At 41.8% G+C, this 25,684-nt stretch overlaps 1 protein-coding gene across 5 annotated transcripts in view; it reads right to left on the bottom strand.

The window, feature by feature from the left end:
* Positions 1-25,684, bottom strand: part of jing (AE binding protein 2 jing) — a 196,333-nt gene that overhangs the window by 42,468 nt on the left and 128,181 nt on the right. The gene's annotated exons all lie outside the window — the stretch shown is intronic.

The following is a 25,684-nucleotide window of genomic DNA, read 5'->3' on the forward strand; positions in this document are numbered from 1 at the left end:
AATCTGAATAGAATCACGAATAAAGAATCAAAAGTGAGAGACATATTCATATATAGAAATACTACAATAGTTTTTAATGAAATGCTATCATTTGAATCAGGTATTTCATCAAAACTAAAGTAAGCCCAACACTATATGGGAACGGTATTTATGAAACTTTTTCTTAGACAGGATTTCTAGAATCATCCTATCAATTCCAATAAACCAGAGATGAAAGGTTGTAACCTAGCTGTACCAATTAGGCAACCAATAAACTATTTTGTAGTCAACCGCATGGTACATAAACCCGTTAAGCTTACACCAAAGCCATATCATAATTGCCTTGGGAATGGATAATTCCTTTCTTTCCATTCACCACACCGCATCAAATGAGATCTCTCTTACTGATAATTAAATTCTTAACATCTATCTAAAGCAACGTTTCGAATTCGGCACGAGTACCGCAAAATGTTGCCAACAACTTGCAGACATTGGCAAATGCTGGGCAAATTTCTGGGCAATCCACCTACGCAGAGTGGGAGAGGAGAGGCTAAATGATTGACTGCTGTGTAATGTCAGCAACGCCCACTGAAGACCAGGACGGTGGACATGATACGGTCACCTTTTTGTCTTACACATTATTTAAGGCTTGTGGCAACAACAACAGCAACAACACCAACAACAGCAACAACAGCAAAAACAACTGGCAACTGGCAATAACACAACAAAACACTTAAGCGCAACACTTTTAATTTCACAGTTGCCCTGAGAACGCTGGGAACCCCTTTTTATATTAAGGCAGTGGCGGGGGCGCAGGAGGGAGCAAGGGGCGGGGCCAGTGGCAGGGGCAGTGGCCGGGTAGATCGGCGAACTTGAAACTGATGCCCGGCACGTGGACAAGACGAGGAACTCATCATCATGATGAAGCTGATGAGCTGCCCCCAGGAGCAAACAGAGCGAACTTCTTTTGCGGGGGCGGGGTTGGGAGGAGCTGTCTTGGGTTTGTGCTAGGGCTGGGCCTTTGGGTTTTTGCCCCGCTCTAGTCGCAAGCACATATTCCACACTATTTAAATATGATTTTCTGGCCGAGGGTGCGCTGAGCCCCGCACGAGCTGCACGACGGCTGTCGCGATGGCACGCGTACAAATTAGTGAGCAGCAGATTTGAAAAGCGAGTCTCGTGCCGCAAAGAGCTACAGCTACAAAATCGGCATCAACAACAACAGCAACAGCAATAATACATATAACCAAAATTAACATAACAATGCAATGGAACAACAGCCACAACTCGCCAAGTATTTTCTGAGGCAGACGCAAAAGAGTGTAAGCCTCGCTCTGAAATGAATTTGGTGTATGTGTGTGTGTGTGTGTGTGTGTGCGGAGCCAAGGAACTTCAAATTGCCCCGCACCGCTGCCCACACGCTCAACCCTGCCGCAACAAAGTCGAGGACCTAATATAATGAAAGGGTAAGCATAAGCCTGGAGTCGGGGAGAGCCCGGGTGAGGGGCAGGGGTTGAGGCTGACGCTGAGACTGAAGGGTGCAGAGCCACTGGGCTAATGCTCTGTGGCACACAGGCAACCAATAAAACATGAACAAGAAAACATCAGCGAGCGGTTTTTAGTTTGGGTTTCATGTTCGTATACACATACACACACACACAATACAACATTCACATACACATACATAGACAGACAGATAGAGGGCTACGCACTTTGGCTATGTGCGCAAGCCAGCGAATTCCCAGCGGACACTTAATTTACTGCCCTGCGTTTATTCTTATGTTCATTTCTCAAGCGTTCCTGGCCCCAAAGCACGCTCAATTCAATACGCTGTTGCCACACTTCATGTTTCATATGCCGCGTTCCTGTAGAAAAATAAAATGAGAGTTTTCTGTATAGAACAAGATTGAAGAATAAATGTAGTTTAGTTCTCAAAACTAGAAATCGTAAATTCTCTTCTTCCAGTGTATCCTCATATATCTTATGTGCAGCGGTATTGGATATTGGTTGAAGTTCGATTGGATGAAAGGATGAAACCCATATTTTAGATAAAGCATTAAGTAAGGCGTTCTTGTTGTTATTAGTGTGTTTTTTATTTCTTTAACACTCTTTCAGAATAGTTAATAAATTAATACATCGCTTTATTGGGACTGGTTGACTTAAATGAGATTTTTAGCCTTAACCTGCCGAAAATATAGGGGGATTCCCCTCAGCAACTCAATGATCTGAACATATTTCCAAATCTTATTATTTGCAGCTGATCCATCTATGTGTATATTGAAAATTCTGTCTTTAATATCTAAATTAACAGAGTTTCTGAGGTACCGTTCGTGGGTCTCGTTTTCGGGTCTCTGGTATTAATACGAATGGATATTTTCAAGGTCTTCAAACCGTAAGAAATTTCTGAAACATATTATAAAAATAGTTCAATACTATACTGTTCCCAATCCATTCTCTATACAGTTTGTTTTTAAATAGAAATTTGCATTTTCATTCAATTGAAGTAGCTTTCTGAGCAACCCTGCGATTCGATTTATTTCGAATTGAATTTTTTTTAGGGCAACGCGTGCCGCAACAGCCTTCATAATCAACGAAATAAAAGCCGTGAGCATTATGTAATAATAGTGTGCCAAATGCCACGCATAGGGTTGCTGCTTGCCAACCAAAAAGGGTTGCCTATTGCTCATGAAACTTGAGAGTGACTCTCATTCCTGCTCCTGTTTTCATTTTTAATTTGAAAAATATTTAGGCTATTCATGGAATGTATTTCGTTTTGTGAAATTTTAATCCCCTTTTGTTCGCTTAAAGAAATATATGTAAACAAATAAGAATGTTATAGCCGAACGTAGCCGACCGCCCAATACTTGTTTAGGGTATAAAACATAAAATAACTTTACTTTTGAATATATAAAAGAGGTCAACTTCAATTCGCTTGTTTATTTTACTAGTTTTCAGCTATGCTCACATATTCCGATGGACGGTGCGAAAAACCAATATACTCGTTTCGTTTGCAAAGGGGTCTACGCTTGGCGTGAAATGGCACAGTCTATGCGAATCTTTTGCACGCACATAATCGTAGTCTGCATAGACTCGTCTGCGTGGAATTTCGAGGGGCAGTCAGAGGGATGAGCACGATGTATGCCGAGTCGTCGGCATCTCAAGTGCCTCTTCATACGGTTTTGTGACCAATACATTGTCAGGCTCGAAGTTATTTTTCAATATTTATATAGAGCATAATACAGATTTTTGTATTATGGAAAAGTTAGGTTAGACACTCCATCTATAATTAAGGTTATTCAAATTGTTTCAATGGTGAAGCTGAGTCAAGTGCGCTGTTAGCAGCAGTGTTTAAGAAGCGTAGAGTGATTGGTATACCAGATTTTTTCTGGGTTCGGTGTATCTGCTAGTCGAGAAGCCTACACTTGTTATTGAAATTGTACTTATTCTGAATGGATACTAGCAATATCCCAGGACAAATTCCACAGTTTAGATAGTTTATGGGCAGACAGACGAACGTTGATTGATTTACCGTTTTCAATGTGTTCAGGGTATAAGCAGTATATTAATAAATCAAATTTAGTCTATGCACATATATCATAAAGCATTCTTTCAAAGAAGCTCTTAACTTTGGTAAAATAAGGGCATCTAACCAAATCTCTTGCTAAAACACACTCGACTACGCAGACACCGCCCACAGGCCCTGCCTCTGACCTAGAGGGCACCCTTACGCACATTCGATTCTTTCTAGATGAGATGATGAGAATCTCTTTGGCTTTTGTTTCAGCTGCTGCCTCGATGGAGCTCGCCTTGACTTCGGTTTGTTTCATTCATTCGCCTTCATTCCATTCAAAAGAAAATCAAAATTCAACTAATTTGCATTTTCGATTTGCATATTTACACAAATTCTGCAAAGCCTACGCTCGCAAGCTCATTCAAAGGCAACTGCATAGAAAATGGGGGCCTACCTCCCAACTCTTCCCCTACCTCCAGAGCGATGCAAATTTTGTCATTGAAATTAAATTGATTGCAAATACTGAAGATTGATTCAAGTAGGCAGATCGTTCGGCGAGTGCTTGAAAACAAAGGACGAGTGCGGCGGTTCCGCTGTTTGATTCCTGATAACTGACAATGCGCACTGGTTCACGTTCGGCAAGCGAACCAGTTGGAGTACGAGAAAGTCAAAGTCATGGCGCATAATTGCAGGACTGTCTAGCCCTGCTGAGGGGACTGGGTGGTTGCAGTTGGCCTGCAGGACTCTGCCGGGGCTGCAATTCTGCCAAAGCATTAATGAAAATCACAAACACAGCCGGAACATTCGCCCCGCCACATGGCACGAAAATTGCCACCCTAATTTAAAATTAAGCAGCGTTTGGCTCAGCTCTGGGAAGGGGAGAAGCCATGCTATTCATTCGCATTGGCAGGGTTGCCAGCTTGAAAAATTAAAGGAATTATTTCAAGGCTCCTACCAAGAGCAGGAGACCTGACTTGGACAAAGTTTACTATTCTTCCGCTTTCCTTTGGCTTACAAACTTTCTGTATACCTTGAAGATTTGCAGCTCCAAATCAGTTACGAATCAGTTACTTGGTGGAAAGGGGGATCTGCGGAGACTGTAAGGGATGAACAGATTCGGTATAATACCGAATACTCTAATATTCTTCTGCATATGCCAAATGTAATACGCCCTAATGAATAATTGTAAATAGAGGTATAGGGTATAAAAATGAGCACGCGTCTTCGACAAGTCTTCAAGCTAACCCCGCCACACACCCCTGCCTCGGGCCTCTGGGGAGGGTGTCTATACACACACCAACATACACACAGCTGACAGGTCGCATGTAAACAGCAACACGACCCGAGCAACCCCTCTTGATAGATGTTTACTTAGCAGGGATTTGATGCTGCTGCTGGTGCTGCCGTTAGCCTCGACTTAAATTCAACTAAACAAATTGGAAAATTTTATTAAAATTGGTTTATGATGCCGACGGGTGACGAATGAGCCGATGAATGTAGCTCTTCCTCTTCTTCTAGCTGAGCAAACAACGAAGAGCAAACACGCCAAAAAGAAACCTAAAAAAGTGCAACCAAGCGAGCAATGGAACAAACTCAAATGCTATGGCCCAGCAAAATAAGTATATAAGTTTCGTTTGTCTACGTATCTATATATCTATATAAATATATATCTATATAAATATATATCTATATATCTATGTATCTATATAAATATATATATAACATATATCGTACCTTTACTACAAAGTCTAAGCCTATAAATAAGCTTTATTGGAAGCGGGTATTACGCAGTCGATTCTATACCATTGTTCTTTGTATGATATGATTTTGGGCATTGCCTCTGGATTTGCGAGTCCCCTGTCAAGGCGCCAAGGGGTTTCTCTCCTCAGTGCACAATTGCTAAGAGCTTGACAGGGTTTGAGTCAACAACAGGTGCTAGCTGTCAGGATTTCCCTGCTTCTGATTGGGGTTTCGATTTTGAGTTTGATGTTTCGAATTGTCATCAATAAGAGGTTGACAGCAGAAAAAGTCAGGAAAGCAGTCTGGTAAATTCAATTCCCTACGCAGGTCGAAACACTGATAAAGCGTGTCATTTAGATTACATAGCACTAGGAGGAAGCATCATAAGTAACACTCTGAGAAATTTACAGCAATTCTCGTAAAATTGACTTTAATAGGTAAGAGAAAGCTGCTTTAAAATTTTGATTTTTATTATATCGAAAATAAAAAAAATGTTATGTGTGGAAAATTGTGAAATTATTTTCAGTTTACTGAGTATTTCCAAGGTGATGAATATAAAAATATGATTTTCAGCCAGTTTTTATCAGATTTTATACGATTGATAGAAGAAAATTTCATTTTGTTGCTTCAGTTTTAATATATATTAAGAGTAGAATGTTAGCTGCTTTACATTATCTGTATTTAAATTGTCTGGAGGCATGTTTAAGTAAAGTCCAGTCCAGTCTTAAATGAAATTAATTTCATTTAGACTTTATTTCGCAATATAAATCCAATCTAAAAGTCTTAAAAGACAACAACAGCGCCAGCCAGCAATAAGAGGAGTCTGGGTCCAAGTGCAAAGTCATTAAATTGATTAATAACCTAAAAACTTTGCTCATAATCGTCGAGCACGTAAAATGTCTTTGCGCCAAGGAAAGTGCGTGAAAAGCAGCTAGAAGGAAGAAGCGGGAGATGGAGCACAATAAGAGAAAGACAAACATTTATCAAAGACAAGCATAGGAACTCGGGCATAAAACAGAACGGATCGCAAGTAAAATTTTGCAGCAGGAAAAGCTCTATTCACCTCCTTTTCATTCGCTGTCTCGTTGACTCTGTCTCTGTCTCTGTCTCTCGTATGGTTACGTTGGGAACTCGCAAATGTTTGTTTAAACAATTTGTTCGCTGGCCAGCGGGCGTGCGAGCTCCATTTAAATGCCGCACATAAATTACCATGCACAGCCGTTGCTGCCACAGAGCAGAGAGCACACGGCACATGCCACATGCCGCATGCCGCATGCCGCATCCCGCATCCCGCATCCCGCACACCGTAGAGTTTGCTATTGACCCCCTCTGCCAGCCTACATACACATTGATATGTCCAGGCGACACCTTTTGACACACACCACATTTGGACGCATCATTGAGCAAGTGACTGGCTGACACATTGATGTATTGGCCAACTGCATTGAATGATTGCCTGTGCTGCCGGGCGAATCATGTCAAATGCGCGTTAATTTTACTAATATTGAGAGGCCTCTACTCTGTCTCTATCTGCCCGCCCACTGCCCACAGCCTGCTCATCGTGACTGCTCCCGATTTGCACTCATCCCTCCATTCTCGTAGGGCAAAACCTCAGCCCAGGGGCGCTTCATTACTTTAAATGCTTTACACATACAACATTTAGACGAGCGAACAGACAGACAGACGACACTTCGTCTGGGGCGCATGTTGTCTCTGTCGCTCAGCTACCTCCAGAGCAGAGAGGGTCGGTTGCGCGTAAAGAGCATTTGGCAACACATGAAAAGAGACAGAGACACAACAAACTTAATCATCCAAATTTTTAAAAGTAGTTCTAGATAGCTAAAAACTTGACAAAATAGTTGGAACTACAGCGAGGTATTCGAGCCTTGAACTATGCTAATCAAATTAAAAGTGGCATAATATACAGCATCCTCCCAAACTGTGCATACTACATATTTATATCAAAGTGTTGAGAAATATGATATTGATAATCGACATGTTCTTAAAGAGTATACCTTGAATTCTTATTTTGTTGAGCTACTCAGTCTGTAGAGTCTGGATTTGTATTAAATGTATTTCGTTATATTTTCTTAATGCGTATTCTATTTCTTGATTATTTGCTATATCGATTAGATATTGATTTGCTTTTAAATTCAAATATTGCAGATCAAGAAGCCCCGAAAACATTCGTTCAGGGCATTTCTCACCTGCATCCTTCCTTAGATTCTCATGTCTATAATAAAAATATTTTTCTTACATACAGATATGTATTTCTTGACTTAAGCTCTTCGTACATGACATAGTCCCTAACATCTTTTAAAATGAGAAAAATATTTCAAAATAACCTGAAGCATACATATGTATATATTAATAATATCCTAATCTCTTTATACCCGCAATGTAAGTGTATGCGAACTTCGTGCAGTTATTCTTGTTTTCGTCTTTGCCGCCGAAAATTCAACTACCGTGTAGCACTTTATTGGTGCACGTTGTGCCGCCCCTCCTCTCTCCTCTCTTTGTCTTTCTTTCACACTCTTCTGCCACGACCCCTTTTCGGCATTTGCCTGCCACGCACACGCACGCAAACGCATTTTGCACGCAATTCAATCTATTTTTCTTTTCATGGCGGATCTTTTTGTTATGGACCAGGTCTGTGGGAGACGACGATCCAATCGAACAGATGCGAATGGATGATGGAGTAAAATAGGCGAGAGGACCAGAGCGAGAGAGATGGAGGGTGAGCCGTTGCAAGCACTGGAGTTCACTTTTCCCTGATTACAATAGTGTCCCATATTGCTTTTATGAACCGTTTGCTCTATATTTACACAGGCTCTGCAATTCACGCGGAACTTCTGAAGTTGGGAGTTTGAAAGTCAAATGAATTTCTATGCTACAAATGGGGAAGTACTGATAATTTTTGTAATGTCCTTCGATTATGTTGCTCAAATTCATATTCAATTTGTAGTTTTCCTCAAATCTGAGTGCCTCACATAATTACAGCGCTCAATAAAAAAAGTTTTCTGTTGCTAGATCGAGATCCTTAATAATGGCCAACAAGTCTTTAATAACAATGGCTCACGCGGTATTTAAGGGCTAACAAGACTTTGGCTCGCTGGGCTATAAAAAAAGTGTTACATGGACAATTAAGTTTTTATGAAACATTTCCGTTAGGTGGCGTTAGTGTGCAAAAACAAGTAAACAACATGCACACACGCTCGCACACACACACACACACACACACCAACGCATACATTCGAGTAGACGCTGCCTGGCGCCAGTCTCTTTTGCCTGACTGTTGCTGTTTAACAGAGGCGGGGTTGAAAGGGGGTTGAACTAGCAAAAACATACGCTTCATAGCGCATAAAAATTCACGAGTGTGTGCGTGTGCTTGTGGCTGTGTCTGTGTCTGTGTGTGTGTGTGTGTGGCATGTTCGTGTCTGCATTTGTATTTAAATACATTTTAATTAGTATTTATTGTTTTTGTAGACTGCCGCTGCCATTTGTCCCCTCGTTCCCCCCCAGTCTGCACAGACCGGCACTTAACACTTGCCAAATTAGACATGCAACAAACAACGATGAACACAACAACAACAACATATGGTGCCAGCGACAGAGGCAGCGGCAGCTGAAAAGGGGTTAAGTTAATCAAAAGGCGAACACATGTACTCGCTGCTTCGTCGCCACCAATGCCAACGCCAACTCCAACGCCAACGCCAACACCGACGCCGACGCCAACGTCAACCCTTGCCATCTATCTCACTCTGCGCGCTGGCAGCACACAATCACTGTCTTTCTTTTTGGCTTTTTCGGCAAAGCAATTAACTACGCTTTGATTAACACTCAACGCCGTCGCTCGTCGTTGACAATGACGACGACAGCTGGCAGAGCAGAGCCCCACCACAGCGCGAAACAGCAGCGGCGACAACAGCATCAGTGGAAGCGATGGCGACGGCGACGCCGACAGCGACAGTGACCGAGCTTAGAAGCAGCCTGTTAACTTAACAGATGTCCATTACATTCGCTGTCTCTGCGGCTACTGTCGTCTTGTTCTAGCAGCTTAGCCGCTCTGTTAGGCTAATGAAGGAATTCGCCTTGCTCGCTTTGTCTGCATGTTGCCGAGCGATCAAACGGACTTCGGCTTCGCTCGGCTGGCTTGTAATTAAAGTGCTGTACGTGCTGAGCTTAGTTCGTGCCGTTTATGACTAGCGCTTTATTAAGCCTCGTTACAGCGTCGGTTGCCGTCATTGTTATTGTTGTTGCTGTGGCTGTTGCTGTTATTTCAGGCGCTGCTGCTGCAGTTACTCTTGCCCCCTTAACAGGCGGATGTAACGCGTTAGGCTGTAGTCCTGTAATAAGTTAAGACACTTTTAGCACCCACTGTGCCGTGGGGCTGTATGTGTGTGCACCTTTTTTTGCCTGTGCACGCGTGTGTGTGTGTGATTTAGCCACCCTGGTTGAGCTTCAAGCAGAAGTTCATTGAAGCGCATAATCGCATGTTAAATGTGTTGTAATTAAAATATTAATTTCTTCGTTTGAGCCTTTTGCTCTCCCAGCGACATCGACGTTGACTGACGCCTCCTCATCAATGTCTGTCCGTCCGTCCGCCTAGCTGACTGCCTGACTGGCTGGCTGGATGGCTCTTGTGGTTTGCCTCTGCTGTAATTATAGTTTTCTTTTCCTGTGTCACGCACACGCACACACCGTTATTTATGCTTCGAACAAGCCATACAGCCGTAGCGGGAGCGGGTCTGGGATAGGGCTGCACATTAAAGTAAACAGGAATTTGTGGCAAGCTCAAAAGTTGAGCATGGGAAACGTAATAAATATGTAATCAGTCTGCTGATGAGAGTCAAACTGTTTTTGGGAGGCAGTTTTCGGGGGAGTCTAACGAGACGTGTGAATACCTGGAATCTAGCAGTAAAAGTATGGGACAGTAACGGTGTGAATGCAGAATAGTTATTAATATGGATTTCTCTTTGGGATTGAGCTTAAATGTACTAAAATGCTTTGTAGATTTAAGAGTTGATCTTAAGGTAGAACGATATTTTAGTACACGCATATTATTCTATCGATATTCAAATCAGAACTCGTAAGGTATGGACACATTTCCTTTAAAGTTTACTTTATTCTAAGTTGATTACTAAGTAAACCTGATACCTTACTTCCCAAATAAATATATCTACATTGCAAAGCTAATAGCTAAAATTGAAATTTATGACATTTTTAACTCAATTTCAGCTATCCCCATATACATTAGCTCCATTAGATAGGTCCAGACTATTTAATGTAAAAAAGTCACTCACACGTCACTTGCATCCACAGTATAGAATAAAAAAAAAAAACGCGTAGACAAAAGTTGTGGTGTTGTAATCGGATATAAGTCGTACCCTCCAGAGAGGTCTGTCCAGCAGTACCCAAAAATAAAAAATATATTATATACATATGTATATGTGGACGGACGTACAATATATAATCATGTAGCGAAAGACAAAGCTGCAGAGCAAATACCTTTTCAAGTCCAAAGTCAGCCAGGTCCAGTCCCAGCATAGACCAGGCCAGTCATTTTAGCCAGAGAGAGATAGACAGTGAAAATGGAATAAAAATAACATAAAAAGCGGCAATATGTGCTAACAACGAATTGCATATCCTCTATACAGAAATTTATTTGAAACAATAAACCCCAACGAGGACTTATTTATATATCACATTTGCACCAGATTATCTCATTTGATTGCCGTATTTTATGTCATTTGAATAAGTGCACACAGCCAATCAAAATTTTATTTGATTTTAACCATTAGCGTAAGATAAATGACAATATTGACTGGACAAATCCAAGCCGCCATGGTGAAAAAGTCCCCAAATGCCGATTGGAGGGCGTGTCTGCAAGGACTCTGATAAACAAAAAATTAAGCGTATACGTGAGCTGCATGCATGTTGCCTTTCACAAACACAAGCGTACACAGGACTCAGGACACTGGACACTGGACGCCGGTCGCAGGACCTGCACACGAGTTTTCTTTACTGCATATGCGAGAGGCAGGATTTTGGGCTTCATATGCTCGGTCCGTTGCCCTCATCATTTTTTTTGCTCATTATGTGCCAGAGCAAATAATACGAATAAGAGTCGGCAATCGGATAAAAAAACCGAAGAAACTACCCTCATGTCCTGCTATATTATTTGTTATTAAACTGGCCTCTGTCCCGGGCGAATGCCAGATATGCGATTGTGTTTTTATACCCGTTACTCGAGATGATAGGAGTATATTGGCACTGAGCAATATTCGTATATCTATCAGTCTGTCTGAGTAATGATTTTAGCTATATATTTGATATATTTGATCTGTGTCTATTTTGTGTATATGTATATTTTCCCATTTGAACGTAGATAATAGCAATTCCATTTTAGTCTAGACTAGTTTTTGGACAAGCAACGAGTATTATGCAGTTGGTTGAGACCGTCGACAACGTGTTTACTTGTTTACGGCTATCGTTCCTGCTTCTTTTTTTGTTCCTTTACATATTTGGCACGCACTTTGTAATCGAGACTGACCACAATTAAATTTTCTGTGGCCCGAGGATCTTTTCAGCTGTCGGCCAGACGCTCGCTCATTAGCAAAGGCTCGGGAATTTTAACTAGAGAACGGTGCTCGGAGCTATTGGCAGGTGTCAACAGACAGGACAGATCTGTTTAACAGCTGGGCAGTAAACTACAACTCTAACCTGCCCATCCACAAGTTGAGGCAGAGTTGCCAGGGTAGCCAACATAAAGCAAATACTAGTATTTGTAATATCATTTCGCTAATTGCACTCGGCACATAGAGAAGGCGAAAAGAAAGAAAATGTATTTCAATTCAATTTCAGAGACTTATCTCTCCCTGTTCGGTTGCCCAGGACAATCCTGCTCGCTCACCCCTGAGGGATATGCGCTGTGCGAAAAGAAGGCGAAAAAAGAAAATCTATTTTCATTACGCTGCCTTTCACTTTCCGACTTAGACTCTTTGCGGCTGATAAGCTTTCGCAGTCCGGACACAAGGATCAAAATGAGGGGGCAGCCTCAGCTCAGCTAAACGTCGCGTCGGCCCTCGTAGAGAACGTCGTCTCGGGCTTCGATTGCGCCGCACGTGACCAAATTATGTTTTTTTGCCTCGATATGATTTTCTCGATGCGTGTGCTTTACGTTGATATTTTGATGGTTTACTCTGGCGTGGCCTGTCGCTGGCTGACTAACAATTAGCCTTGGCCCAGGTGTGGAGCACGGCACTCGACCGCACCTGTCGTGGATTAATCAAAATCTATTGGCCACATCGTTATAGCCCCAGCAACTTGTTATGTAAATCGTAATGCGACAACGTCTTTGTTAGTATATAAATTATGTTAATGGCAATTTGCCCCCGCTCCTCCCCCGAGCTTAAGGAGGGGCAGGTGCTAACATGGTGTCAAAGCAATTGCTGCCAGTATTTGTGCCGGTTGATGAATATAAATGCCTTCGTATTCTTTGCTGTTGACATACCAAAGTATTGCTCTCTTGTTGAGCCCTACGGACACCTAGTCTCTTAAGATACATTATAGATCTATGAATTCCTACTCGAGAGCTTCCATTTACAAGTAGAAGGGCAACTGAAAAGTATGTTTAGCCTGAAGTACATTAGAGAAGTAAAGCAAATATTTTAATTATCATTTTTGAAAATATTTTTTTTTTTTTATGAAAATATTTTTATACCCTATGTTCTTTATAATATAATATTTTTGCCATAAAAGAAATAATAATAATAATAATTTAATGAGTAATATTAATATTAGCAGATCAATTTATTTACTATGAAGATCTGATGCAAATGTATATCATTTGTACCGAAATATGAATATCCCTTTTTTGTCATTAATAACAGTGGCATTTTAGGGAATTGAAAATTGAAAAGTTTTAGTGGCCTAGTCACTGTCACTGCCAGCAGTAGAACGTATCATATATATGCACATATTCGACTGAAGCGAAGGACTAATCCTTTCAAAGTGCGTTAGAAATGCCACATGCTGTTCGTCGAATGCAACATTTGTGTTCAAGGACACGCCGCAGCAAGGGCTAGAAAAGATATTGAGCAGGATGCAAACAGTTGTGCAGTTGTGTGAGAGGGTAGCTGAGCAGAGGGTGCTGCTTATTCTAGCTGTCATCCCCTTGGTGGATGGGGAGGGGTGGGCTGCATAGCGCGTGGCGCATGCAATAATTCAAAATAATTTGGGCAAACAATCTAAGTGGTTTAGGGGTTCCTCTCACCACTCACGCCACACGCTCTGTCCATGTCAACGTCAACACAAGTTTGACTCGCGGGCGAGCCGGAACGGCAGGCGGAGACACGTGCACGAGTGCGCCCACCCGCGACCCGAAATATGAGAGTGTTAGAGACCGGATTCAGATAGAGTTCTCCAGCTGTTATGCGCCTTACCTGCAATAAGAGGAAAACGACATTTTTGTAGTACATTTTAATTAAATTGTGCGCGGAAAGCATAAAAATATTTATATTGCACAGATCCCAACTTTAATGGAGCTTCCATATGGTGAACAAGGCCAATTACGAGTAGAAAAGCGCCAATCGTAAATTGTGAATCTATGGACACCGAATTTTATTGCCACAAATTGCAGGAAACATGGCCCAAAAAAATAAACTTAGAATGAGTCAAGGGGCAGTATTTCATTGCGAGATACCCTGTAAAAGCTACCAAGCCAAGTATATTCTAGAATCAGAGGCCTGAAGGTTTTTAGATACTTCACAAACAGAGCATGCAACAATTTTTCAATATAGCTTTTAAATAAAAAGGAGGAATTCACAGCTAGATTTAACATGCTCCTTATCCAATTATTACAGGGTATGTAGGCATAGGATGCTGAGCCCCCTCGCAGCCGCTCAAATTGTTTGACAATTAAAAAAGGGAGCAATCAAAAACATTTATTATTTCTCCTTTTTTCTACTGTTGTCGCAACATTGTTGAGCGCTTAATCAACAGCACCCAAATTGTTCCGAACTTTGGCAGGCAAAATAACACACACACACACACACACACACCAAACGAGGTACAAATAAAAATGTAAATATTAATAAGCGTCAATATGCGTTCAAGTGAGCGCCATAGACGAGGGGGAGGCGGTGGAGTCGCCAGAGCGAAGGCAGGCAAACAAACAAACAGCCGCGGCCACAGGGCGGATGGACGGATAGACGAACGGGCGGGGCGAGGCGGAGGGTTGGTAGTCAGTCAGACTGCGGGGGCGACAGCCACACCCCCTAGCCAAAACAGACGACGCCCCGGGCAGAGCTCTGGGTGAGCACTCCGAACCCGAACCCCGGCACAAATCCGAAACGGCGTCGTTTACCACTCGGCGGACGCATTGCGGCCAGTGAACGAGCGATGGGGACGAGGAAGGGGAGGCGAGCGGGCGTGTGCAATACGCTAATGTGAGACTAAACACGAGCCGGCGACCGAAACCGATTTCCGTCAAGGTGCCGTTAAGAAAATTGTCGTTGGGGGTGTGTGAAGGCTGCACAGTGGGACCAAGTTGCCGAACACTGGGTACTTGGACTAAGTCAACTTCCTTACCAGGACTGAACGGTGTTTGATAAGGGTGTTCGACTTGAAGAAAAAGTTGAAGAATGTGCGAGACTTTATACTTAACATATTTATAAAAATTGCATCGGCTTTAAGCAAAAGTTCTTCCTCTATATATATTAACATTTTCGTCAATTTTCGAATCACTGTGTTCCTAACTAAAGAAGTGTCCCCCTGCTTTTCCGTCGTTCTTCACACGCTTCCCACCGCTGCACAGTTCCATGACCATCGCAATCAACTTCGCCCTTCTATGTAGTAAAGCGGCATAGTCCTGTGTTACGTAGCGCTCTATGTGCGTTGCCATCATCATCAGCATGAGCATCAACATCAACATCAACATCAAGTCATGGACTTTTGTAAAATGGAACTTTCAACACCGGAAGCAGCGTGTTGCATGTATTTATGTAGATATTAGAGTAGCAGAGGCTAGCCCAGCCCTCTCGACGGCAGACTGTTCCCTGGACTAAGGACCGAATAAAACTGAACCTTAACTCGAACCCAAACTCGAACCCTAACGCAAACCCAAAGCTGATTCCTAAGCCCGAACCCACGGTAGCAATGTGGGGAGTTTCGATGTTTTTGTTGTTTTCGTTCTTCGACTATAAACCAGATTTGACAGAGCTCTTTACCCTAACATATTCAATACCCACTGAGTGGACGAACTGAGGGAGCTGCACAAAGGACGCGTGTGTGTAAAGGGCTAGAAGTAACAGACCCCCAGCGAAAGCCACAGTCTCAGTAAGAGCCACAGCCCGAGCCGGAGCCGGAGCCGGAGCCGGAGCCGGAGCCAAAGCGAGTCAAATTATAGTCCGTGTTCGGGCTTGCCTCACGGTGAAATATGCACAGGCAGGCAACGAGTCGAGTCCGAGAGCCAAGGACAACGACGAGGACGAGGACGAGAATGAGAGCGAGGGTAAACTCTGGCAAAGTAAAGAAAAGAAAAGAAGGAAACAGCAATTTTTTGAATGAAATTATGCATTCATAACCATCGACGAGCCATTTAAGAGGGGTTGCCATATACACTAGCACGAAGCACAAGTAAAATAAGAAGAAAGGGCATGAATGCAAAAGAAGTCGAAACGCTACACACTGACACTCCGTACAGGTGGGGTCGATTGTGGCAGTGGGTTATGCTTGAACTTAAGTCAAACGCAGCTAAAAGAGTTAAGTCTCTAATGGACTTGAGGCGATTGTTGGCCAAGACCAGCTAAAGGCTGAAATATTTGAAGTTAAATATTGGGAAAGTACTGCAGCAAACCCTTTTCAAGCCGCCTTTTCTTTATAAGTAGATATTTCAAAGGAGCAGGACCTAAGAGTTGTGCAATTCAAATGCCTATAGAAATTGTTGAAAACCGATAATGTATGGAAGAAAAAATTGACTTCGTCGAAAGGACTGCTGCTGCCATAGAATATTACATACAAATTGTTGTTAATACTCTAAGCGAATCATAATTTCAATAAGTCTACTATTCTCTACTCCAATACTTTAATTCGGTCGAACGTACGCTACTCTACTGTAACCTCGACGTCTTCCTACTTTATTCTAGTCTGGTCTTGTCTAACCAGTTCCACTATATTCTAGATTTTTCTGGTGCAATATAACATTACTCTATTCTTCTCTACAACTATTTCTTATCAAATTTTTATTCGACTATATAATTTTTGAAGACTAGAAATATACTTATGGAGCTAAACATTTCTTAGCTTGGATAATAACATCTAATGATTTTCAACAGATCCTAATTATGAAAGATAATTTCTTGATCTTCATAGCTTTTCTTTTGTGATTGATTATTTAGGAGTACGGTATTGTGATTAACACACTTATGAATCGTGAAGTCGTTGGCAATATTAGGAACATAATATGTCTTTACTTTGAACTTTTATTCATCTCTGGATATTCTTGAAGTATATTTACACTAAACTCGAATCGGGAAGTTAAGACACCCCTAGTACAGTACTAGTAGTACTGCTTGACATTGGTAAGGTATTCATGGGCCCCATTTATAGGTTGAATACGACTAGCCATTGGTCACTTTAATGTTTAGTTATTAGAATGTGATGGTCAGTGAAGTCGCAGTGGTGGCCTCTTGTTAGTGCATTCGTCTGGTCAACCCTCTTTGCTCTCGTGCCACCCTTAAGCCTTTAATCAAATGCAGCAACCCTAAGCGAGGGATTACCTTTACAGCTACTGCTCCTGCTGTTGTCGCTAACAAGTTGTTATTATTTGTTGCTGGATGTTGTTTAATTTAAAAAATGTCACGCGGACTTAATACCCATAATGTGTAGCCCCTGTGCCTGTGCCGTGCCTCTGCCTCTTCCTGTGCCTGAATGCCTGCAATGCATCAGCAACATCAATGAAATGTGTAAGCCTTTGACTTGATGCCACTGTGCTGTTAAGGGGTTCATTCATGTGTGAGTGTGCTTGTATGTGTGTGTATGTGTGTGTGTGGCATGCAACTGCAGAAACCTGTTTGATCCAAACTTGTTCTCAAGGGTCTAGACCACTGACCAGCGGGCAAGCCCCATGCCATGTGCCGAAATAAAACATATATACTCTACTTCAGATAGGGGCAGAAAATCTCAATATGCATATGAGTAGTATTGAAAGAAAAACAGGGAGAAAGAGAGCGAGAGAGAGTGTGTGTGTGTGTGTGTGTGTGTAAGAACCCTGTGCCGTGTCGCGTGTTTCATCATACTTTTTTTGTTGGATCAGAATTTGAGGGGGTCGAACGGTAAACGTTTTGGCGATAACATCTGCCAGGGCTTTTTGCGATTCCACTCTCAGCTCAGGGGTTGCTCATTGCATAATTATGCCATTGTCCAATGAGATTCGATATAATCTAATTTGTTGTAGCCACCAAACCCACAGCCCACCACCGGTCTTGGGGGTTAGTTTGTCCGTTTGTTCTTTCCTTTGAGCCAAAAGATGATGACCCAATGACCTACAAGTTGTGCTTTACCTTTCGTTATTCATTTGTTGGCCCTGTGCCAAGTTGAATGCCTTCGCATAAATTATTCACTGCTGTTTATCGCGCAAAGGATTACCTGGCTGACAGGCATTCGTATCTTGCTATGCTAATACCCCACCTGATGCTAGGTGAGGTGTGTGTGCAAATAAATCCTGGAGTCTTCAGGCCTAAAGCGCACTTCATTCATATTTGTCTACTTTTTGGACACACCTTACATCCATTATATTCCCCCTTCTAGCATTATCTGCCTAATTTAAACTTTTGATTTTCCAAATTGTAATTTTTCGATATCCATTTCTGATCCCTATCCCTATCCCGCCTCTGTCCCCGCTTCTGCCTCGTATTTTGTTTTCGGCTTTCGTGTTGGGAGTGTGACGAATGCTTTACATTTGTCAAATTAGCTATAGAGCCGATAACAGCTCCGGGGCGGAGCAGCGCAGTCGAGTGGGGCAGCGAGCAGAGCAGCAGGAGATGTGTTTTCAAAGTGCCCGCAGCCAATGCTGTAATCCACTCGCTGTCAATTAATTATATTTATAGTCTATACTCACATGCTACGCGCAATCTGTATAAGCTTCACATGGTCGATATATTCGAGAATATAAAAGTGAAGTTTAATGGTTTTCAAAAATATTTCTGAAATAGATATCTCTAAATATTGTATTAGAAACAAATATTCAAAATTTATTTTATTAAACATATTTTCTTAATTTCCAATGATATTTAAGAGGAGCTTCTAGCAAAAAATATATTTTTATATTTATATATAGGCATCTATATAATACTGACCTTCCTAGTGCTGTGACTGTGTGCTGTATTTGCCTTGTTATTGAACTGAACTTGACATTTCGCACTGACATTGGTATAGGGATAGAGACAGGGATAGCGACTGTTCGGAAAACCAAGCTGTGGAAGAGCAGGAGAGCAGGGAGGGGGTTGGCCTGTTGCGGGTTAGGCTCGATGAGCGAGTGAGTACGAGAAATAAAAAGGATAATACGAGTGCGCCGAATGCGATGAGCTTGACCCGACCCCAATCCAGCGACAGGATACACGTCGAGCCGACACAGGAGGCAGCTGCTGCTGCGGCTGTTGGTGCGAGGTACTGCCTCTACTTGCTCAACCTTAGCACGTTGCACGAGCCAAAGCGCTTCGGCGACGCGAGTTGTGTGGAGTTGTGGGTATGCAAATTGGTTGAAAAAGGACACAGAAATGCGTTTATGAAATTATTTGAGTGCTTGAAAATAAAGCAAAAGCAAACCCTACGAGAGGAAACTAAACGATATATTGAAAGCTTTGGCAGACAGAGGACATATAATATAACTGAAAACAAAAACTTTGTGTTTGCAAAGCCAATCGGCTTCGGTTTACTGAATCGCGAATGCTCTAAAGTGCCAGGTGTGCAAATCATAAACCTGTTCATAAATCGTAAATGTTATTGAATACTGACAACTCAACCCCTCGGATGAACGAACTGTAAAACTAACTTTGAAGCTACAGCAAATCTCTTAGGCCCGAGCTAAAGCTATCCACAGTTCGGCACAGATTCTGATTAAATATAATGTCAGCTTAATGAGTCGAATGATATCCCGCTCGAGTTGCTTCGATTTCGAGGGGGTTACTTCTGAGCTTATCTGAGCACGCCGTGGTTGATGGTGTATCTGGGTGGTGTGCTTCACTCAAGCTACTCGAATTTTTGTTCTCCAGCCAAGAGCTGACATTTTACAAGGAGAATGTAGATAATATTTTAGATGAGATGTGATGCGTGTGTTGCCTTGACAGTTGGGAAGTTTCAATTTGCTGCTTTTAGGCTTCAGATCGAGATAATCTTCCTTCAATGGCATTAAGGATAGATGCCATTGCTCACAGCATCTGTTGATAGACCCGAGATCTCTTGATGTACAACAACTACTGGATAATACCCTATAATGCTACATATACCTAACAATTATATATTTATAAATACACTTTACATAAGGGAAAGTGATTCCAATAAATTAATATTTGCAAGCCTTTAAGATCATTATTAAATATTATTGTGTATTTAACGGTGTATGATTTTTTTTTTCTTCCTTTTATTGCTATTTAGGCCCATTTAATTGCTGAGTAAACTTTTTCTGTGACCTGGAGCTCTTACTGCTTCTGCGGCTGAACCTCCTCCGGTTTCGTAGCGCCGATATGTTTAACTGTGCTAAGTTCTCGCCAGCAACTTGTCGCCTGCTAATTAGCAGTCGCATTCCCATTCGCATTCACAATCGCAGTGACAGTTACACAAACTCACACACACAAGCAGCACACACATACATATGCATGTGTGTATACACTGATAAAGAATAGGTATTCTAGTTCTAGTTCGGGGTCCTACCTCAAGCTGAAAAGGACACGGGCGAAAGGATTAAGGAGCATAGCCAACAATACATTAAAAAGCCAGCGCATCAAGCATTTTACAGTTATATGAAAAGATATTAAAATAATTTTATGAAAATTAACAGAAAAAGTAATAGCCGTGCAGCGGAATAAGCTTGCATCGCCTCGTCTCTCTCCTTCCCTATCTTTGTCTAACTTTGGCATGGCCACATACATATACATATCTATATATATCTATATATATATATATATATATATATATATATATATATATATATATATATATATATATATATATATATATATATATATATATATATATGATTTGATATCTGTCTGTCTAGCTGTTTGAACTTGGAAACTTGATTTTGCGTAAGATTGCTAGGCAAAAGGACCAAAAACACCAACAACGTGCAACATCTGTCGCTAAGTACAAACTGTGATACACACAGAGACAGAGAGACAACTATAGACAGAAGGGGCGAACAAGCGGACAGGCTGAATGACAGGCCGGGATACACACACAGACACAAATATGTATACATATATATTTATATATATCTACATATACATATATAGACATACATACGTGGCTGTGAGTCCTGGAACCGCGTGCCAGCGACTCCTCTTTAAATTTTGCTGACTGCGCGCGCAGCCACATGAACTGGCAGAGGTCGAGCTGGCTGGCTTTAAGCCAGTCTCCTATATATGTAGCTCAAGTGGCTGAGAAAACGGAAGTTAGGCAAGAAATTAAGAATTTCGTTTCGGCAAAAACCAAAAAAGGAAAAAAAAAATAAATAAGAAAAACTTTTAAAGCCACGCCAAATGGCTGGCGAAGGCAAAGGGACATGGCACATGGGAATTGGAGTGGGACACGCAATCGGGCAGCGGCAGCAGCGGAGCGGACTGCCAGCGGGTTGGCGGGCTGGCGGGCTTCGGCAGCGTGAGAACATTTTCATGCAGGATATTTTAGCGGCTGCTCATCAAGAGTTGAACACACCCTGGTGGGAAGTCTGCTACCCTATCAAACCAACACAAGCACGCACGCACGCACACACACACGCTCACGCTCAGACTCACACTCACGCTCGAGTCGCATGCCGCTCTCTCGCTCTCATCGCTGCAGCTGTGGGCCTATGAAATTTCCCAGTATTTTCAGTACACTTCCGTATTTAATGCGCTCTCACGCACTGCACATGCGCTTCCAGAGAGCACGAGAGCATTGAAATCATATACAATATATATAGAGAGAGATGGAGAGAGCACAAGAGTTCCCCCAAAAAATACTGGGTTATCACTTTGAAGTTGTTGTTGTTGCTGTAGCTACTGCTACTGCTGCTGCTGAAGTGCACTTCACTGGCTGGGCAAACCCACACATACAGTCACATATATGTGTGCATGTATATGTATATGTATATACATAGATATATATTTACATAGATATATATTTACATACATATATATTTAGCTATATGTATATATGTTTGCATGCTATGCTCGTTTTTTTTCTGGTTGGGGGTGTTATGTATTTTTTACAAGTGTTTAGTCAAATTCTCGTACGCTGTCAGTGGGGGAGCGGCCCCTCTTGGTTACCAAGCGGAGTGGAGTCGAGGTGGGGAGCAGGGCAAGGGTTTGTCGGGAACGTTTTGTTTACAAACGTGAGGTAAAAAGTTCGAATGAAAATCCGGCAGAGAGAAGCATTTTAGATGGAAATTGATTTTCGCTGTGGCCAAGCGAGTCGGTGGAGATAAAACAGCCAAAGCCTCGCTATATAAGCTAAAGATAATAGAGAGTAACCCACCCCGCACTCCCTCTTTTTCCCAGCAAGTCGAACCGTACACAGAGCGTTCGAGTTTGTGGAGTTTGTTCCGAGATGTTTCCGAAGCAACAGCTTATAGGTAAGTGATAAGAGCTAGTCGATGATTTAGAGAGATTCAGCGGTAGATGAGGAAAGAAACAGAGGGAGAAGAACGTTGATCTCTTGCTTGAGTTATCTAAGAAATTGATGTTTTTTTAAAATGTATATATTATCCTTACATTTGATACTCACTTTAAAATCTTCCCAGCTACATTTATAAAATAAATAAAAATAAAATAAAATAAATCTCTATTTTGTATATAGCCCAATTACCAAAATTTTACATCGCGTTGTGGTTGAAGTATTTCCCATCAGTTTCTTCTAAAATGTTAAACCTAACTGTATTCGTAAATGTGGCATTTTCTTGACAATTTATTCGCGTTTGTTCCGCTTCGATTATTTTCCTCTCATATTTCAAATTGAGAGTCGCTTGCTTGACTGATCTTTCAAGCGTTTTTTCTTCTTCTTTGTAGAAGGCAATAGAGATCATATAAAAAATGTCCGGGAAGATCTCAGTTATATAACACTCAGCGATTAGCTTCCAGTTCATGAAACTTGATTAGACGAGGTAAATCTCTCTTTCCCTCTGCCTTTGCTCCTGTCACGGGGTGGGGGCCAACCACATCCTTACGTGCATCTGGAGAAGCAATCTTAACAGCCTTTGCAGACAGAAGACAACAGATGATTGACAAAGAAAACCGCAAGACATATTTAAATAACTGTGCAAGGGCCATCGCAAGACTTGTCGTGGCCCGAACCGAACAAAAAACAGGATCAGGAAAAGAAAAAACAAAAAACAGATGATTGCGCAGCAGCAGCAGCAGCAGCAAAGCAAAACAAAACAAACCAAAAGGACAGATCAAGGTGAGGCTTGAAGAAACAGCTGTCAAGAATTGAGGACAAACGGCATATGATCGCTGCGGTGGCTTGTTGCCTGTTGCTTGGTGCTTGTTGCTTGGTGCTTGGTGCTTGGTGCTTGGTGCAACAGGCTGCAAGGTGCAAAAGAAAACTTCAGCCAAGGGGAGGCACAAGCAGGCGAGCGATCTGCTCGTCGGCATTAAACAGAAGCAGAAGCGGGCATAATAAGCGATCTTTCCTGATTGTTATGTTTGGGAGCAGTCGGTGAGCTCTCCATATTACAGGTAGCTCAGGTAAACATGCGTGATCTACTCTCTCCCTCTCCAATTCTCTCTCTCTTTCTCTCTCACGCTCTCTCTCTCTCTCTCTCTTTCTCTCAGCTCGCATTCGTTTACCTCCGTCTTGATCGTCTGCCGGCCTGTTGAGCAGCTGTCGTTAATGAGCTGTACCGCAGGCTACCCTGTGCTTCGCAGCCGTGTAGGGGTTGCTCGGCCATCAGGCAGCGTTTCGTATCTAATTTTCTTTCTTTTCTGTTTGCTGTTTGGAGAGCAAATGCAATCTCCGCACAGACATCTAATCTTTATTGACGGCGTTCGGCTAATGCTATGGAAATTCTATTTGTCAAACAAACAATTTCGATTCGTTTCGTTTCGATTCGTTTCTAGGTTTCACGACAGCACTATAAATGGCTTAGAGCCTCAAGTTCTCTATAGCTATTTGTTTGTGCGTGTGTGTGTCTCTCTGCAGGTTGCCTTTTTGTCTGTGGCAGGTACGTGAGCTGCTGATCCTCAGCAGCTGAACATGCGAGGTTTACAAAGAACTCGTCTCGCCATAAGGTCCGCTCGCTCGCGCTCTTTCTCTCTTTGCGAGGCTACACACTACAAATGCTGCTTGATGTGGGCTTGGTGATAAAAAGGATTTTCATGTTTTTCATACCTTGTTCTTCATAATGAAGGTCGGACTCTTGTTTGCTTTAATCGTATCAGAGCATCTGCTCGGTGCTGTTTTCCCTTTTCGGTGTTTTCCTTATTCACGAAGATCTTGAGCAGAAGTCTAATGGAAGCCTAGAACTCAAACTGTGTGATGCCTAGAGAGTATTTACTCTGTTATTATACTCTAAATTCATAGATAGTGGAAATTTAGGGTTTAAAATTTTATTTGTAAAAGTTTATTACATGCGGACGGAGGCGCGTTTAGCCCATCAGGACGAGGAGTTTAGTCGAGCTAGCTCCGTAATGTATAATAACTAAAGACTAGGCATTGAAAATGCGTAATTTTGTTTACTATATGAATTACGTCAAAGTATCTTCTGTTGATAATTCATTCCGTAGTCGGGCAATTCCGACTATTAATATTCATCTAGAGTATTATAAAATAAGTAAATCCTTCTGAAGATCAATCTGCAGAGTGTAAAAATAGTTATTACACAGATCTTGTATCCCCTGGAAACTGAACCTGCATGTATGTAATACTGTAATTTATTCCAGTTCATGACACAATTTCTATTCCCAAAGAATTTAAAAAATGGGGTTAGGAATATGGAGCGGCAAAGCTTCTTGCAGAAGGACTCACATGGTATTGGCTTATAATATGTTTTTTGCCGCTAATATCGAAGAGACATTCGCTTCCCATTTAGATAAGTAAGCTCGATATATATTGAGTTAATTTTGTTGGAGCGCGGTCTGCGGAGTAAGAGGCGCGTGTCAATTTCCCGTTGATTAGCGCAATGCTGCTTCGACTGCGAACCCAACTCAAACTCCGACCCAAAAGACTTTTCTCAGCCCGGGCAGAAGACCTAAACACACAATATAGCAAACACTTACAGTAATCTCACCCCAAACAGCAACAGCAACAGCAACAGCAACAGCACCACTAACATCACCAGCCGCAACAAAAAGCAACAACAACTTCCCTGTTTGCACCCACTGCCCTCTCCACGTTCAGCGCTGAACGCGTCGCTTGCGCATTAAATGCGATTTTAATCACTTTCCGTTTTGTCACTGACGTGTGACTCTAAACTGTGAAAAGAGCTGTTAAGAACAGAGAGAGAGAGAGAGAGAGAGAGAGAGAGAGAGAGAGAGAGAGAGAGAGAGAGGGAGAGAGAGAGAGAGAGAGAGAGAGAGAGAGATAGAGAGAGAGAGATAGAGAGAGAGAGCAAAGTCTTGGATCAGGGGAATCATAAGAACCGCTATTAACTGCTGAATAAGAATTGCACTGTTTAGGCTTCTCTGCCATAGGCTCGAGATATCACAGGTCGTTGTCTGTCCTCTCAGTTTTTTTGAGAGCTTGCAGAGAAGCTCTCGCGACTTGGTCAGCATATAGTCCGTAATGCTAGAATAGTAGTCCACTGTACGTATGGCCTTCACTATGCTCATTAGACAGTTCATAATTCAATAGTTTCCTGGGGTGGTTGAAAAATATCAATATATCGAATATTTTTCAACAAAAATATCAATATATCGATATGTTTTTCAACAAAAAATATATTTATATCGAAATGTTATTTGTTTTTGCGCAAATATTTGTTCATTATTTTTAATATATTTGCGTTGATCACTCCTGTAATAAGTAAACCAATTGCGAATGTACAAAAATTGAATATGGTATATATTTTGGAAGCTGCATATCAAATATCATATTAATAATTTTTCAAAACTCAAATACACGCTAGAACCACATAACATATATATTATGTAGTTTACTCATAAAGGTTTGTCTGGGAATCAAAATTTTCATCGCAAAAACCGTGCGGATGCATTAAGCGAAGTCGCTATAACCGGATTCTACTATACTTGAAATAAGTTA

This window comes from Drosophila arizonae, chromosome 5, assembly GCF_054131065.1.
Source record: "Drosophila arizonae isolate 15081-1271.41 chromosome 5, UAZ_ARI_1.0, whole genome shotgun sequence".
Lineage (NCBI taxonomy): Eukaryota > Metazoa > Arthropoda > Insecta > Diptera > Drosophilidae > Drosophila > Drosophila arizonae.